Source organism: Phoca vitulina, unplaced genomic scaffold, assembly GCF_004348235.1.
Source record: "Phoca vitulina isolate PV1807 unplaced genomic scaffold, GSC_HSeal_1.0 scaffold58, whole genome shotgun sequence".
Classification (NCBI taxonomy): domain Eukaryota; kingdom Metazoa; phylum Chordata; class Mammalia; order Carnivora; family Phocidae; genus Phoca; species Phoca vitulina.
The window spans coordinates 7,847,317-7,860,074 of NW_022589761.1; the positions used below are offsets into that span (position 1 = coordinate 7,847,317).

At 40.8% G+C, this 12,758-nt stretch overlaps 1 protein-coding gene and 1 pseudogene across 4 annotated transcripts in view; one reads left to right on the forward strand and one right to left on the reverse strand.

Moving 5' to 3' along the window:
• Positions 1 to 427: 427 nt before the first annotated feature.
• On the reverse strand, positions 428 to 1,448 carry LOC116623307 (annotated as a pseudogene).
• A 7,001-nt stretch (positions 1,449 to 8,449) lies between these two features.
• The window catches only part of LOC116623243 (zinc finger protein 573), a 61,173-nt gene continuing 56,864 nt past the window's right edge, over positions 8,450 to 12,758 (forward strand). For all 4 annotated transcript variants that reach the window (XM_032390199.1, XM_032390200.1, XM_032390210.1 and 1 more), the window contains exon 1: positions 8,450 to 8,523. The gene's annotated coding sequence lies outside the window, so the exon portion shown is untranslated. The remainder of the gene's footprint in view (positions 8,524 to 12,758) is intronic.

Here is a 12,758-nt window from a genome sequence, read left to right on the forward strand (position 1 = left end):
TAAGGTCATACATAGCCAGAATCCCCTCTGGACAAACCTATGCACATCCCCAGCTATGACCTAGAATGCCAGTTCATCTCCTACATATACCAGGCCAGGCCTGCTTCTAATACACCCAGGCCTCTCCTTCTGCACTCCAAACTGAAACCAGACTCACCCCCACACAAAAGCATAAATCATGCATCTGTGCACTCCTAGGATGAGCAAGTGCTCTCCAAAGTCTCTGGCACAAGCTGGGTGACTCCCATTTAGGTCAGGCTGGGCACTGAGATGTTTCACAACAACCTCCCCCTCTCCAAGTAAGTTTGCTGTTTTTTTTTTTTCTCCCCCAAATCAATACAGCTTTTATTGTATCTTTAAAATATCACAAATACATCTGAAAAATCATGTGGCATCTTGCTGTTTTTGTAGCTGGACAACTTAGATCTTATTCATCAGCCTGCTGAACTGTTCCTTTTTCAGAAACAGATACCATCCAAAAACATTTTGATATCCTTGTTTTTTACTGTTGTAGCTTGCTGAATCAAAGCAGCTGAGTTTGATGCAAGTTCAGTGTCATTTCCTTCAAGAATTAACTCATCTTTCTGGGCTTGAAATACAGAACAAGCCACACCTGGCCTCATCCCAAACCTGTGGATATATTTTTCACCCAGGAAATTTCAACAAGAGAACCATTCTCCTGAATAACAACGTTGATGGGGAAGTGAGCATTCACAGACCTCAACTTGTAACGGAAGCCCAGTGTAACGCCTTGATCATGTTCTATACACAGATAGTGGGAATAATAGCCAGTTCTTTTCTATTCCTCCACCACTTGCCAACCCTGAGCCTCTCCTTTTTCTTTCCAAGAAGACTGAGTTCTACGTTGATGTGATTGAAGTCACTTCACAGAGTTCCTCTGGGGCCCTTTACAGTTAACAGTGCATCCCTTCAGAGTGATGTTGACTTTTCTGGAACGGCGACAGTGTGATTGCTGAGAATGGTCTTCATTCCCACAGTAGAGGTGGCAGAAAGCATCTCAGTTCCACTGTTTTGGGACTCATAGCCTGGACATTTTCCAGAAGGCTATGCTGCTGCAACTAAACATTTCATGGAATATGTTCTTCTGAGCTTGAATAGGCAGGTGCTGAAACCTATGAAGCATTTCACTTCAGGCTGGGCGGGAGTTCTTTGCTTCAGGCTCAGTCTTGTGGCAGAGAGGGACTGATGACCCAGCTCTGGTTGTCCCCTTATTCTTGGAGCACTGGACTACACTTCACGGAGGCCTTAGAGGTTCCATGCTTTCCACTGGAACTCAGCCATCTGCCGACCTGAGGAGCCTTTAGTGGAGCTCCTGGAGGCATGATGTTCTGCTAGGCAAGGCCCAGGGCTGCCCAAAATGTGGAATCTCAGTGCCGGAGCAGACAGGGCTTAGGCCTGTGTGGGTAGAGGCGGCAGAACAAGGCAGTGGAAAGATCCTGTATGCAAGACTTTTATTTTTTTTTTAAAGATTTATTTATTTATTTATTTGACAGAGAGAGAGAGACAGCGAGAGAGGGAACACAAGCAGGGGGAGTAGGAGAAGAAGCAGGCTTCCCGCAGAGCAGGGAGCCCGATGCGGGGCTCAATCCCAGGACCCTGTGACCATGACCTGAGCCAAAGGCAGACGCTTAACGACTGAGCCATCCAGGCGCCCCTATGCAAGACTTTTAAATCCACCTGTAACATCTGTCTCTTAAAAGCAGCATTTATACCATTTACACTTAATGCAGCTACTGAAATATTTTGATTTAAATGTGCCATTTTATATTTCACTCTATGTTGCATGTTTCCTTTTTCTCTCCTTTATGTTGGATTTTTAAAATTATTACTCCAATTTTTCCCTTTACTGGTTGGTAAGTTCTTTTAGTCACTGCTCCAGGAATTGTCATACTTACCAAAATACAAGGTTTTCAATACTCTTATTCTCCTCTCAAGTAATGCATTTAATTACATTTGTCCCCTTAGACTTAAAATACAAGATCAATAACCGCATATCTCTGTATGTATATAATTACTGAATTTAAATGACACCCTTACCCAAATTACAACAGTACAATTTTGTTTGGTTTGTTAGTGTTCATTTACATTTACTCATAACACTGATACAAGTGGTGTTCAGAAAAAAGTTAGGTCTTGTCAAAGAAAAGCAAAGCAGGATGCTACTTACAGGTGGTAAAGAAAGATTTTATTCATTAATAACTACCATAGTAGGGAAGAAAGTCCAGTGTAAGTAGCTCAAATTTCCTGAAACAAAAGGCAGGAGACTTTTTTTTTTTCAAGATTTTATTTAAATTCCAGTTAGTTAACATACAGTGTAATATGTTTCAGGTGTAGAATTTAGTGATTCATCACTTACAACACCCAGTGCTCATCACAAGTGCCCTTCTTAATACACATCACCTATTTAACTCATCCCAACACCCACCTTCCCTTCAGTAACCTTCAGTTTGTTCTCTATAGTTAAGAGTCTGTTTCCTGATTTGCCTCTCCTTTTCCCCCCATGTTCATCTGTTTTGTTTCTTAAATTCCACATGCGTGAAATGATATGGTATTTGTCTTTCTCTGACTGACTTACTTCCCTTAGCATAATACTCTCTAGCTCCATCCGCGTCATTGCAAACGGCAAGACTTCATTCGTTATAGCTGAATAATATTCCATTATATACACACACACATATGTAAACCACATTTTCTTCTTTTAAAGATTTTATTTATTTGAGAGAGAGAGAGAGCATGAGCAGGGGGAGGGGCAGAGGAAGAGGCAGAAGCAGACTCTCCACTGAGCAGGGAGCCCGGGGCAGGGCTCGATCCCAGGTCCCCAGGATCACAACCCGAGCCGAAGGCAGACACCCAACTGACTGAGCCACCCAGGTGCCCCTATATATATAAGCCACATCTTCTTTATCCATTCATCAGTCGATGGACACGTGGGCTCTTTCTATAATTTGGCTATTGTTGATAATGCTGTTATAAACATCAGGTGCATGTATTTCTTCAAATCAGCATTTTTGTATCCCTTGGGTAAATACCTAATAGTGCAATTGCTGGATCATAGGGTAATTCTATTTTTAACTTTCTGAGGAATCTCCATACTGTTTTCCAGAGTGGCTGCACCAGTTTGCATTGCCACCAACAGTGTAAGAGGGTTCCCCTTTCTCCACATTTTGCCAACACCTGTTGTTTCCTGTTGTTGATTTTAGCCATTCTGACTGGTGTCAGGTGATACCTCATTGTAGTTTTGATTTGTATTTCCTTGATGATGAGTGATGTTGAGCCTCTTTTCATGTGTCTGTTAAGGGCAAGAGACTTTTTTAATGTTGCTAAAAAAAGACACTGCAGGGTATTAAGTTGGTCCCTGTGACTAGGCCACCTGGGTTTGCTAATTTGCACTTATCCAGAGGAGAAACAAATTCTTTTTTTTTTTTTTTTTTACTGCCACTGACAAGACCTTGAAACAGGTAGAGTGATCTACCTCTAGGTGCTCAGCTGCCTCGATGTTGACACTTTGCTAAGGGCAAAAGGCAATCTTAGTCCAGTGCCTCAGGATCCAGTAAATCTTATTTAACATATAAAAATTCCTTTGGAAACTTCCTTTATCTCTACCCCCAAGATATATGTTGGCAATCATCCCTCAAGCATATGGCTCACTGACATACATCTGAAGGGTCTCATGACTAAGGTTTTATTAGACAATAATAAATGACCTTTTCCTAACAATAGCCAGCCTCCTCAAGGTTCTGGAAACCTTGCTTCCAAAATTCCTTAGAGACTTATGCTATCCCTGACCCCCTCCCAACTTGAAAGTATATAATCAGTTACTCCTCATAACCCCAGTGCAGCTCTTTCTGCCCATGGGTGCCTATGCTTTAATAAAACCACCTTTTTACACCGAAGATATCTCAAGAATTCTTTCTTGGCCATCAGCTCCAAACCCCAACATTTCCTACTTCAATAAACAACCTAGAACTACATGCAACAACATGCAACTGGTGAATCACACAAACAATGTTGGGCAAGAGAAGTCAGATACAAGAATATATACTGTGTAATTCCATTGATATAAATTAAAAGATTGCCGGGGCACCTGGGTGGCTCAGTCTGTTAAGTGTCTGCCTTCGGCTCAGGTCGTGATCCCAGGGTTCTGGGATCGAGCCCCGCATCGGGCTCCCTGCTCGGCAGGAAGCCTGCTTCTCCCTCTCCCACTCCCCCCGCTTGTGTTCCCTCTCTCGCTGTGTCTCTGTCAAAGAAATAAATAAATCTTTAAAAAAATAAAAAAAATAAAAAAAAATAAATGGATGTGTTCAGTTTCTGAAAATCCATCCAGCGGTACTTAGGCTATTTGTGCTCTTAGGTATGTATATTACACATCAAAGAAGTTACTATTACAAAATCAGAAGGGCTTCTGCTTTTTTGCTCCAAAATGGAAAAAGCTTGTAAGTGATCACTACTGTCCTCAAAGCAAGAAAAAAAGCTAATAAGCAAACTGAAAATTAATAATTCTTTTTATTGCCCTCAGAGAATTGAGGTCACAAGGCAAACAAATGGTCTGAGAACTGGAGAGAGAATCACAGATAACCTGAAGGAGAAGCTGCTAGAGTCAGGGACTGGTAGGAATTGATGAACTGCTGGAAACTGAGTGGGGACCAGCTTGAGAGTTAAAAACTCCTACAGGCCCCCACTTTCTTGAGTTTGACCTCTAAGAACATCACCACTTTCTCAGAATGAAGATAAGAAGAAATTCTCCTCACGCTTCTAGCAGGGGGAGGGGAAAATAAGCATTTTGAAATATTTTAGATAGTCTGGTGTCCACCTGCCCTCAAGGGAAACTAATTTACCAGAGAATAACCAATGTGGAGGAAGGGAAATACCCAGCCCCCTCTAGCCCTCCTGTGTCACCTACCTGGTTGAGGGAGGAAAGGACCTGAGAAGAACCTGTGCAGGTCACAGCTCAGGGTCTCAGGCAAACTGAGAGACTAGGACCTAAAATTCTTCCCCACCCCTACACTTCCTCTATATCAACAGGATTCTTGTATAAAAACAGGGTTAGAGCTGAAAAAAGAAAAACCCGCGATCATATCAATTGATCAGAAAATTATTTAACAAAACTCAACAGCCTTTCATCATAAAAACATTAAACAACAAAATCCTTGCTAGATATTTTGTGGATATCGACAGAATGATACTAAAGTTTGTATGGAGAGGCAAAAGACGAGAATACCCAACACAATATTGAAGGAGAACTAAATCGGGGGTCTGACAAATAATTATCCAGTCAAATCTTAATATTTATATAACATTTCTCTCTTTGATTATGCTTGGAAAAGCTATTCCTAAACCAATATTGCCAAACATATACAAGATTATCACCAGATCACTTTTACATTTAATTACTCAGTCAGCGTTGAATATATCCTAGTGTAAAATATTAAATTAATATTACTTTCCTCCTACTCACCATTATTAAATGTAGCTAACACGGTGTCTTGAGAAAACCAGCCCATTCTTGGCAGTACCAAAAGTTACTTTCCTGTATGTTATCACCAGGCTGCAGCTACCTTAGGGAACACTGCACCAGAGTCCCCGCCATGGCCCTGGGGCCGCACCAGTGACCCTACCTTGCGGCTCTGCACCCACAGGCCTGAGGTTTCGGCAGCCGCCGTTCCGGACTGCCCTTCCCTGCCTTCTAGCCTGATCTGGACCACCAGGACGTGCGCACCGCGCCCTCTTCTGTTTCCCCTCCAGCGTTACCAGTCGTCGCGTGCCGCACTCCTCAGAGCGACAACTCTCGGGGTGCCCGCGCAGGGACGTCCCGGCGGCCAACTCGCGCTCTAGCGAGGCTTCTGGGATGCGGGCTACTTTTCCCACAAGCCACCGCGGCCACGGACATTCAGGTTCGAACTACATTTCCCAGAGGGCAGCGGCCACAGCGGATCTTTGGCTTCCCTTCCATTTTCGCGCGGTTCTCGCGCTGGGCACGGTGAGTTGAACTCATCTCAGGATGTAAGAGCACGGGGTGCGGACAGGCTGGACTCCGGACAACCAAGTTAATCCGGGGTGGGGGAGGAAGTCTTTAAAGCGTGGAAGCCGGTAGAAGGGGCGGCCAGTTGTTACCGTGATCTCAGGCCTGCGGTTCAAGCACCATAGAGGAGGGTGGTGTGTGTCTATAGGGACAGGTGGGGGTTGGTGGTGTGTGTCTATAGGGACGGGGGGGTTGGCGCGCGCGCGGCGAGATGTGCCTCCGTTACAGTGGGTACGCTTGTGGAGTGAGAGTGAGACAGGTGCGTAGCTGTGCGCGTGTGATGTGCATTTGGTTGCGTGTCTTTTACCTGTGCGGCGATTGTTGTGGCTCTGTTGTGTCATTGTCCCATGGCTCTAGGTTCCCTGCTGCTTCCTTCGTCTTCTCTCCTCACAGCTACTTGAGGCTGCCACCGGGGAACGGTCGTAAGAACGAAGTTCGAGGTTGGGAACGCCTTGGAAATTCTTTACTTGGGAGCTCTGAGGGGCAGCCACGTGTCTCAGAACCACGGCGTTCCCAGAGATCTGACCGCAGGGATTTGCTGTAAACCTTACACAGATTACACGCTGTCCCACTTCCATCTGTTTGTGTGTGTGTGAGCAGGGCAGGGGTGGACCTAGAGAATGTTGTACAACGAAGTCATTCTGTACTCCAAGGAAAACCTGGCGTCCTATGTATGACTCCCTACCTGGTCCTGCCATTCCCCCAAAGAAGGACCCTGATGAGGAGGAAAGAATTGTTAAATCCAAAAAAATCAGTGTTTGGGCTAGTTTTTCTTTCATAAAATTACTGGTTTTAGGGCATGCTTTCCTTTGTCAGAAATGTCCTAATTGTGATCTGGTTTCTTCCCAGTGGATGTTGGGTACTACTGAGGTAAACCTCGTTAACATTCTCATGTTCATTGGGTTATCAATACATCCTCCTGTGTATTCTCTTATTGTAGACCAAAAAGATTCAGAGTTTTTGGTCTAGAATCAAGAACAATTTTCCTGTTTTTGATGATGTGAAAAATTAATGTTCAGGGTTATGGAAGTGTTTAATGATGAACCCATATGGTTGACTATTATGCAGCTGATAAGATTATGTTTATACAGGGGCATCTGGGTGGCTCAGTCGGTTAAGCGTCCTACTCTTGGTTTTGGCTCATTATCTGGGGGTGGTAAGATGGAGCCCCTAGTACAGCTCCCGACTCAGGGGGGAGTCAGCTTGGGATTCTTTTCTTCTCCCTCTGTCCCTCCCCCATTCATGCACATGCTCTTTCTCTCTAAAATAAATCTTTAAAAAAAAAAGATTATGTTTATAGAGTTAGACTTAAGAAGAAAATGTACACTCTATAATGTTAAGCAATATTCATATTTATCAACAGTAATACCCTGGAAAATTTTTAATTAAATATGAATTCCACTTAAGAAGGTATTACTGTGAGAAGTTTTCCAAGGAGTGCATCATAAATATTTTAATTATTTATTGAGGAAGGGTAGTGGTGTAGCTTCATTTATCAAGCATCTATTGTATATCAAACACTCTTCTACCTTTATTACATTCTATGATGCAATCTGCAAGTGCCACTTACCTGTATTGTGTTCATTTTCAGTAGAATCTTGGTAATGAAAGTGTTGGGGAGATATAACCAAAGGATATCCAAGGACTAGGTGTAATTTGTTTCCCTTGTAATAATTGCCCATATCATGCATAGAGTTCAGGTTTCATAAATACAAGAATGAACAACCTGTTCCTGTTTTTTCTCTATGATTTTTTAAAAAGATTTTATTTATTTATTGAGAGAGTGCGTGCACGAGCATGAGTGAGGTAGGGGAGGGGCAGAGGGCAAGGGAGAGAGAATCTCAAGCAGATTCCGAACTGAGGGCAGAGCCCTACACAGGGCTTGATCTCACGACTTGAGATCACGACCTGAGCTGAAATCAAGAGTCGGTTGCTCAACTGACTGAGCTGCTCTCTGTGACATTTTAACATTAGTCATATGTTGAAATGTCTTTGAAATATTTTGAAATACCTTATATTCTGGGGATGGTATTAATGAAGGCTTGTTGTAAAACATGCAGTATCCTAAGGAACTTCTGATAAAGAAATATAAACTACTCTCATTCCCATCACCCAGAGTTATGCTATTAATATTTTTTCCATTTAGTATGTATGTATTGTTTTGTTTTGAAGAGTATGATCACATTAAGTGTAAGAGTCAAACCATAAAGAAATAAGAATCTGAGTTTGCAAAAAGAGTCCATGAGTTTTATTATTTTTTTAAAAAAAGATTTTATTTATTTATTTGACAGAGAGAGAGAGAGAGAGCACAAGCAGGAGGAGTGGCAGGCAGAGGCAGAGGGAGAAGCAGGCTCCCGGCAGAGCAGGGAGCCCAACGTGGGACTCGATCCCAGGACCCTGGGATCATGACCTGAGCCAAAGGCAGTGGCTTAACCAACTGAGCCAACCAGGCGCCCAGTCCATGAGTTTTATTATATGTGCATGTGAGTGGAAGAGAGAAGTGACAATTTCTGGTTTGAAAAACTTTCCAGATATTTACATCTTTTAGATAATAGAAATAACCATTAAATTAATTACCAGGGCAGCAAGTATCAAACAGACGGTATTTCAGAGTTAGATTTTCTTTAGAGATTTTTTTTTATTTTTAAGAAATCTGTACACCCAACATGGGGCTCAAACTCACAACCCTGAGATCAAGAATTACATGCTTGGGGTCCCTGGGTGGCTCAGTTAAGCATCGGACTGTTGATTTCAGCTCAGGGCATGATCTCAGGGTCGTGAGATTGAGCTCTCTGTAGGGCTCTGCGTTGAGCATGGAGTCTGCTTGGGATTCGCTCTCCCTCTCTCTTCGCCCCTCCCCCGTTCCTGCTCTCTCTTCTCTCTCCTCTGTCTCTCTAAAAAAAAAAAAAAGTCCCATTCTCTACCAACTGAGCCAGCCAGGCACCCCCAGGGTTAAATTTTTAAGAAGAGATTTAAGATTGGCTTTACAAAATTTTGCAATAATAACTGATTTTTTAGGTGTCTTCCAAAAAACATTTCCAAGTATGGATTGTACTAAGAGAAAAGAACTAATAATTTTACTTATTCACATTTCTTTCTTTCACCGATTAAAGGTATTGAGCCTCTTATTAATGTTCTCACTTTATGAGACACCTGATCAGATCAGATTCATTGAGCAAATTATGATTCAAAAAAGTGTCTTTTTTTGCTGCTGCAGTTAGGGGAAAGGCAAATTTCTTTCCTAGATACTCTTAATATTTTATTCAGAAGAAATGCATTCTTGGGGTGCCTGCGTGGCTCAGTTGGTTGGGCAACTGCCTTTGGCTCAGGTCATGATCCCAGAGTCCTGGGATCGAGTCCCGTGTCGGGCTCCCAGCTCAGCGGGGAGTCTGCTTCCCCCTCTGACACTCTCCCCTCTCATGCTCTCTCTCACTCTCTCTCTCTCAAATAAATAAATAAAATCTTTAAAAAAAATGCATTCTCAAGCCAAGGTCCTCAATTTTTTTGTGCGTGTTATAAGAGTAGAGCTAAGAAGCACAACTTTACTCTAGAAAGGAGATTTTAGAATTGCTTCTTTTGTAATAATCAATTAGAGAACATGAAATGTTCTTCAGTAAAATAGCTAACATTAATATAGTATTATAGCATACTCTTAAGTTTTTATAGAGATTATCTTTCTCTAAAATATTAGTATTTAGTAGGTGAACTTCATACTCTGGATTTTACTGATGAAAAACCAAGGTAATCAAATCTCATGGACTCTAAGAACATTTCCACATTTAGAAAATCTGAATACAGATTTTGTCTTAAATTCAACAGAATGCCTGGGCGCCTGGGTAGCTCAGCCATCAAGGTCTGCCTTCGACCCAGGTCATGATCCCAGGGTCCTGGGATCGAGCCTAACAGCGGGCTCCCTGCTCAGTGGGATTCCTGCTTCTCCCTCTCACACTCCCCCTGCTTGTGTTCCCTCTCTCACTGTCTCTCTTTCTGTCAAATAAATAAATAAAATCTTAAAAAAAAAATTCAACAGGATGCCATTCCTACATTATGTATATTTATTAGCCTGGACCAGTATCATGATTAATAATGGTCTATATGCCATCATATAGTAGAACTGAATTAATTAACCTGTTACCTACTGGTAGATTTTTGTGTAGATATTTAATTAATATAAATTCCTAGGAGTAGAATTTGGGATAAAACAATCAGACTCTTACTAAGTGCTTATGATATGCTTAATCATGCAATCTTAGTATTTGGGTTGATAAAAAAGACTCAAATGACATGGTTGCTACTTTTATGTTTCTTTTAGTAAGTAAGGTAAACACTGAATGGGAATAAATGCATCAGAGGCCACTAGGGAGATTCAGATAATGCGACTTGTGATTTTATAAGGAATGATGTTATTCTGACAGTAGCTACCATTGTCACCTTACTGTCAAATTATGCTGACCTAAAAAAGCACTGTGATGGTAAGAAATTTATGTATAAATTTTTACCCTTTTTATTAATATAATTCTTTACTATAAAATATATCTTTTTAAAGTATATAATTTAGTAGTTTTTAATATAGTCACAGGGTTGTATAACCAGTACCACTATTAATGCACCACTATTAATTATGTGTAAGTACTGCATTTGTTTTTTTATGTGGTAAATTATACATAACAAAATTTCACAGTTTAACCTTTTTTTAGAGGGGGGAGTGGGGAGAGAGAATCTTAAGCAGGCTCCACACCCAGTGGAGCCTGATGTGGGGCTTCATCTCAGAACCCTGAGATTGTGACCTGAGCTGAAATCAAGAGTCAGACACTTAGCCAACTGAGCCACCCAGGTGCCCCAACATTTAATCATTTTTGAGTATACAGTTAACTAGCATTAAGTATATTCACATTGTTCTGCAACCATCACCACCAGTCATCTTCAGAACTTCTTCATCTTCCCCAACTGAAACTCTACCCATTAAACACTTCCCATCCCCCTTCTACGCTCCACCCCAGTCCCTGGCATCCACTTTCTGTCTCTATGAATTTGATTATTCTAAGAATCTCATATAAGAGGAATCAAACAATATTTGTCCTTTTGTGACTAGCTTATTTCACTTAGCATGATGTCTTCAAGATTCATCCACGTTGTAACTTGTATAAAATAACCCTGATTTTTATGGCTGCATAATATTCGCTTGCGTGCATATACCACATTTTCTTTATCCGTTTATGGACATTTGGGTTTCTTCCACTTTTTGGCTGTTATAAATACAAACACTTGTGTACAAGTTGTTTTGGATTTTTTTTTTTTGAGTGAATGTGTATTTTCTATTCTTGGGTATATACCTAGGAGTGGAGTTGCTGGATCACATGGTAACTCCTACATTACCTGTTTTATTCTCATGATGTTGATGTAAGTGAAACTAATAGAATAATTCAGCAGCTTTCTGGAGGATGTGACTAACAGGGTGGAAAATAGCTCTGTGAAGAAAACTCAACATCAATATATGTAAGACTATTCTCAGAGACTTTACCCATCTTTTAGGCAGTAATCCAGTGGTGAGCATACATAAAAATCAGAGAGTGTTGTATTACTGGTAGCTGAAGAAAACAAGAACCATTTAGCAAAACAATCCAAATTTAATGTACTTCTCCAAGACCAAGTAAATACTGTTTAAAAGAATGAACTTTGCACATTTTGGAAAACAACTTCCACTTAAAACATAACAAAGGTTCATATGCGTATACATTTTAATTTAAGACATGGCCATTGAATCAGTAACTTCATATACTGAAATTCTCATCAAGATCAAAAGAAAAATATGTGCCATATATACAGAGGAATATTATACAGCCATTCAAAAGAAGATTTTGCTATTTGCAACAACATGGGTGGATGTTACCCTAAATGAAATAAGTTAGAGAAAGACAAGTAGCAATACTGTATGATCACACTTATATGAGGAATCTAATCCTCCACCCCCTCAAAAAAAAAAAAAACAAAACAAAACCTGAACTCAGATACAGAGAAAAGATTGGTGGTTGCCAGAGGTGGGGGGTGGGTGAAATGCATGAAGGTGGGCAAAAAGTTCAAACTTTCAGTTTTAAATGAGTCATGGGTATGTAATGCCCAGCATGGTGACTATAGTTAATAATACTGTTATAATAATAATACTGTATTGTATATTTGAAAGTTGCTAAGAAAGTAGATCTTCAGAGTTCTCATCACAAGAAAAAAATGTAACTATGTATGATGATGGATATTAACTAGACTTAAATGTGGTGATCATTTTGCAATATATACAAATACCGAATCATGCTATATACCTGAAACTAATATAATGTTGTATGTCAATTATATCTCAAAGAAATATGTAAGTTTTAGGGTCAAGTCTAATGCAACAGTATATTATCTCTAAAAACTGGTTATTGAGACATGACCTTCTTGAGGTTGCTTTACGTATTTTCCATCAGCTTTGTTTTCTAAGCATCTAGTTACTTGATCCCTGGTGAAATTTTGAGATTTTATGACTCAGATTGCATAACAATATTCTGGAACACATACACACACACACATGTGTACACACACACGTACACACACACACACACACAAATACACTTTGGCTAAGATTAGCCACGTGAGCTTCACCTTTCTTCATTCATCAGTACAATGAAACGCCTATGTCAAAGGAAATCTTCTCTTCAAATGTCTATGTAAAGAAACCTGTCTC